We start from the raw sequence: 6,101 nt of genomic DNA, 5'->3' as shown, positions 1-6,101 counted from the left end.
GCTTGACTAATTAGGCCAGCATTTCCTGTGGTTAGTGTGCAATTTATTTGAAGAGCAAGGTAAGTCTAAAAAGCGTCACTGTGTTTGTGTTGACTGTGAATTTCTTTCCTCTGATTTGAAAATTTCTGTTGCCTGTGTTACTCAGGAGATAATGTAAATGCATTGTAAGATGTTAATGAGGCTTCAGCCCATTTACCTTTGAGGATTTACATTCTTTCCCCTAGCCTCCTCTTAATGATCTGATAGTTCTTTGCTGCGGGAAAAGGAGAGAGATGCAGCTCTGGTAACTAAAGGTCGGGTGCCCTGGGCTGCATAACCTGACATGGTGATAGGACTGAGAAGAAAAGGGAAGAGTACTTCTTTCTCAGTGCTAAGAGCCACCTCACAAAAGACATATGTCTGAAATAACAATGGACTGCAGCCGCATGTTACTAGCCTCCCATTCGATGGTGCTGGAGAAAAAAGCTAAGTTCTTTCAATGTTTAATGATGGCTGAACAAACTTGGAATGAGCTGAGGAAGATGAAAAGTCACAGAAGTTAATGCTCCCCAAATACAGCCAAGCTCAGTAGTCCTTAAAAGCAATTAAAGCACTTTTACCATCTGTTAAGTAATTACTATCCTCATTAGTTATTAGTAGTAGGAGATATGATGTAAAGGGCACAAACACAATGTAAAAAGAACAATTAAATTATTGTGTTTTTTTTTTTAATAAGGTCATAAAATCTAAGATATTAGTATTGAAATAAAAAAGACAAATGTTCACAGGGGGTTTTGTAGCTGTTCCACTTCAAAAATTAAGCTGTTACGTTTTTCTTAACTCTTGAAAGTTTAACTTGGTTCGTGTGGTTGTTACTAAAATGGTTCAAAGTCTATTTTAATAATCATCTCCAAAACCCAATGTAAGATCAGGAAGATTTAAGGTTTCCAAATACAGTGAGTTATAGCTTGGCTAAAAGCAATTATAGAAAACACAATTTGAGGACCACAATTTGGAACAGATTAAAATCAAGCAACCAAAAAGCCCCTGAGCTGTGTGCCTTTTTAAGATGCGTGACTGTGCACCCAAATATATGCACACAGACTTCTATATAAAGCATTATGTATTTCTAGTGGTTTTTTTTTTCTTCTTCTTAGTCAAGATAAATTCCCCAAAAGGTATTTCTTTCAAGATAGTAGATGTGTATCTTTAAATTTAACTTGATACCTGTAAGGTTGCAGGATCCTTGTGTATGTTCTTTGTTATTTCTTTTGCTATTCAGTCCTATTTCATTAAAAGAATGCATAAAGGCCAAAGTGGGTAAGTTTCCCTGCAAGTTCATTGTACACATAAGAGCTATACAAAGAGGGAAAACAGTTCTGGACCATTTTTAAGATGTACTCTCAATTGTATTTCATCAATTAATTTAAAGAAAGCAACAGCTAAACAAACAAGCTTCCAAAATATGATGTGGTTTTCTTGTAAGGGGGTATAATTCTCAGTAAATCAAGACAAGTCAGTGAGGTGCAGGTTATTTTGAATGTACTTAAATTGAAACTTTAAAATTGTGCCTATTTCTTCTCATGTTTCTTGCTAAAAAAGGGCTTGCAGATGCATTATTGGGCTTCCCATAAAACTAAAGTTGTTTGCAATTATCCATGTTCTGCTGGGGATAGGAGACAAGTTTACCCATGCTGCAGTAGGATTAATGTCAGTGAAATACCATTTATTTGGAAAAATAACTTGTCTTTTTTCACAAGATCAGGAAGACCCATAAGTAGAAAAGGGTGAACTACAACTGTGTTGAGGCATGCAGACAAAAAAACCTGTCCTAATTATGTAGGTCAGAACAACAGTGTGAGAATTTCCTGATATCAAAAGCAAATAATACCAACAGAGTAGCCTACCCTGGCCATGTATTTGCACAAACAAAACTAATAAAAGGAACTGATTAACTTTCTTAAAAACAGGGAGAAAGCAATGTCCATGCTTTCCAGTATAACCTCATTTTATGGCTGCAACGAGGTAATGTTGGTCAAATCTTGTAAATAATAAAAATAGAGGATTAGCAAATTGCTTTGGGGAGGTGGAAGAGTGGGGGGGGAGTATTATCAAGATAATCAAACAGTAAGTAACAAAAAAGAAATATTAGGAGAGCAAAACTAGGGCCAAAGGGATGATAACGTATGTCTCAGAGGGTTGTATAATCTCAAGGGGCTTGAAGAAGAGGAACACGGCAGGGGGAAGAAGTCAATAAAACAAAGTAGAAAAGTTGTTATTGGTGCTGCTCCAAGGTTCCTTTCAAGAACCTCCATGCCCAATCAGTGCAACTCTTTCCAACATTATCAAGTCTGACATGTTTCCACGTTGTCAAGTCTCCCTGTCCAGAAGGGAGATGGTGTGTCCTCCCTAGCTACAGGGGAAACCCAAGGAGCTGCAGATGTAAAGGGTGGTTATGTCTACAAACAGAACAGGTTGTCTGTCTTTATACTTCTCTGCAGGTATTGCTTTCTTCCTTTCCTGAGATCTCTTCCAAAATCTAGTGGAGAACACTTAAGTATTTTGTTGCTTGAGGTATTTTTTCCCTGTGCAGGTTGACATTACTTTTTTTTTAAATGTGCTTTTTATAAAATGTACCACATAATTTTAACAAAGAAAATCCCACTATTTTTGTTTGATTTTGACAGCTATAAATCTAAACACTGGGGTAAAGAACAGAGATACTACATTTGCATTGCCAAAATCTTACTCATAATCTTACCCATTATTTCTTCCTCCTGTTTTGTTTCTTGGGGATTATTGCAGCAGCTTAAGAGTGTGATTTATTTCCTCTAAGGCATAGGCAAAGAATTTAGAAAGAATGAGAACTGCTTAAAACTGGTTTTAAGTGCTGAAATGTATTTTCTGAATTTATGTTGAAGACACTACACCTGATTTGCTGAATGACGAGGAAGAGAAAGACAGGGTTATTTTTAGTCAGTTCTCCACTGTACTGAAAATTTAAATACACCACTGTCAATTGGTGCATAATAGCATGCACTTTTTGTGGTGAACAACAATTTCTGGTAAATTGCACTTGCTTTTTTATTATAGTGAAAACAAAATATCAAGTACTGAATTAAATTTTTGTGTAATTTGGCACTATTTTCTATTTTAATCAAACTCAGTTCATGACTATTCCATCTCTGTTGCTTCAATCCATAAAAGCAGATCAGGTTTATCTGTGAAGGATAATGTTTTTGAATAATCCAATGATAAAGAAACATAGAACAAAGGCAACATTCGCAAAAGCATGGCCGTTTCAAATGAACATTTCAAATTCAAATACCTAATGAAAAGCTATACTATGCAGTCCTTGATACCTTGAAGACTGCTTATACAAGCAACTTCCTTCTGCAGAATATCTATGTCTATGTGGACAGCTTAATTTTTTCTGAGATTCCTCATGTACCTGAAACATGTCTCCAACCCATAAATATTTTCTAACTGACAAAGAGCTTCAGTCCCAGAGGCTGATTTATGAACTTTTAGGAGGAGCAGATCAGACCTTAAGGTAGGGACCCTACTCTCATTATTCTAATATCCAGAAGGTTATAGAAGGGTGAAGCTGCAACCCTGACCTGATTTTTGAGCGGCCTGGGAGGAAGAGGAGCTATTCTGCCAGCTCTGAGCTGCCCACCCTGAAACCCTCCCAAATTACCAATTCCACCTTTAAAGCCTTTCAAGAGGACTGCCAATACTTTTCTGTATTTCTGCATTTTGATTCAACACTCCTGACAGTTGTTTTCTCAGAACTCACCTATTCAGAATTAAGCTTAAAACTATAAAATTTGCTTGTGAAGCCTGTTTTCCATGGGCAGACATACAGAGTCTCTGAAGACCCGCAGTTCACTGTTCTTTTGTACCATCCTGACCTATAAATCTTTTGAGGGTGACCTGAGTACTTGGAAGTTCATTGTCCTCATAAATCTTCAGAGCACCTGTGGAAGCACATTAGGCTTTCCAATATGTCTGTGGTTGTGAGTGATCTTTATCAATGCAAATAAATTTTCCTCAGGACTGCTAACTTGAGGTATGTAATAAAGTTGAGAAGGTGGTATTGTGGAGATCTTTCATCCTGACTTTTCAGTAGAAGCATATCTCATTAGCAGTTGTTAATAAAGAAACACGCACTAAAATACGGTATTTTACAATTGTTGGATTAACACTGGAAAATCACTTCCTAGTAGATAGGTTTACTAGAACATAAAATCTTAATGTGGTTGCAGTTTTAATTTGCCTGAAAATGGAAAGGGAACTCAAGAACTGCATCCCAACCATCTAGTCATTGCCACACAGTCCATATTTAAATAAAAGAGATCAGAGATGTTTCTTGTCAAAGAAAGAAAAAAATATTAATCAGCCTAAACATAAGACTACGTGCACCAAAAATCATGTGTTCATAGCAGTAAGGCAGAGAGACTGGGCTTGGAGTTTGGATTATTTCTTTCTTTGAATGTTAGCAAGCTTGCTGAAAAATGTAGATTCTAGATAAGGCCCAACAACTATGTTTAAAAATTAATTCTGTTTCCTTTATATGACTAAACACTTTAGGACTTCACATAAGCGTCAGTGTGAGGATTCATAGCAAGCACGGTGGGAAGATCTTTTTTCTTTTCTTCTTCACTCCTATACAGAAGGTGAGCAAGTAACTCCAATCCTAGCTAAATATCCAAAATGCCGTTACAGCCTTATAATCCTCTGAGGGTATCACCTACTGTAACGCTGTACTTTTAAAGTTTTTTTTTGTTTCCCCCTCCCCCCGGGAAACAGGGAAACAAACAAATGTTTGTCTTGGTTTTTTTCCTCTAGAAAAATGAAGATGGGTTACCTGAGCAATCGTTGAGGTAAAGGCACTAATGAAGGCACCTCAATGGCATTTGAAAGTTACCAAATAATTACTGGATGAGTGAATCTCTGAGCTGGTACCAGCCATGAATCCCTTGATACATTCTTAGTAAGTTTTAAGTTACAGCATCTTCAAAGCTGTGAGAAAAGGTGTGACAGTTAAAAAGTAAATATATAACTAAAATCTTTGAACAGGCTGATCTCTAAATAATTAATTTCGGCCCTGCAAGATGTGAGAATTGATGCTGAAATAATTGCGAGTGCTAATATTTCAAAATATATACGCATACACACATGCATCATTATTTTTCAAGATTCCAGATTTCACCTGAGAGAAAATTATTACCCCAAACTGATATTTTTGGAACTGCTTAGTGTCTAATTGACTAGTGGCAGTAGTTAACAATGGCAAGCCTGATGCTTGGAAATAAAACAAATGTAAGCGCTCTTACTGTGGCATGCAGTGCAGATGCCAGGTGCAGGATGATAGGATCTGCAGTGCATGGGGAAGAATCAAGCCCTGCTGTTGCACAGAGGAGGCTGCATGCTGCAGCTGGCCAGTTTATCCACTGATATGCTTCTAATTGCTCCATGAGTGCCTTTATGCATTGCTTCCAGTCCTTACCAAGAACTGGGTGAGTCATTGGGTGTACATAGGTATCCAGTCGTATTCTGCATTTTAAGCTAGAGGGACAGCAGACATTTTCTTTCTAAGTGTTGCTATAGGCCTCCTGCTGTAATAGATCTTTACGTTTTTGTGTTCTTTGGAAGTACATTAAAAAAAAAAAGGGTACACTGGAAGGAAGCTTTTGGGTAAAGTGATGATGGATCCTATGTATATCCACTCTTTGGACTTGTGGAAGAATGAGGGAGAGCAGTGGTGCTATTTGACAGCAGAAAGTTCAACACAGTCTCTGTTCATCAGAAACAAATAAAAGCAGTAGCTGACTCAGGCAGACTCAAGGGCTGTCACAAGCATAGTGAGAGGCATGGTGCACAGGCATAGCTTTGGACTCAGTACGTGTAGTATTGAGTGACAGTTTACTGATGATGAATTGGCTGTTGGGTTAGATGAGCTTATTGGTCTTTTCCAACGTTAATGATTCTATGATTCTAAGATGAGTTTGAGGAGTCACACTGTGCTTGCAAGGGAAGAGGTAGGGAAGAACGTTTCTGAACATCATGATTCTGCCTAGATTGCTCTCTGTAACTACCTGAAGGGAGGTTGTAGTGAG

Source organism: Meleagris gallopavo, chromosome 4 (genome assembly GCF_000146605.3).
Source record: "Meleagris gallopavo isolate NT-WF06-2002-E0010 breed Aviagen turkey brand Nicholas breeding stock chromosome 4, Turkey_5.1, whole genome shotgun sequence".
NCBI classification, from domain to species: domain Eukaryota; kingdom Metazoa; phylum Chordata; class Aves; order Galliformes; family Phasianidae; genus Meleagris; species Meleagris gallopavo.
The sequence above is the reverse complement of the archived record's forward strand: the minus strand, read 5'-3'. Positions refer to the sequence as shown.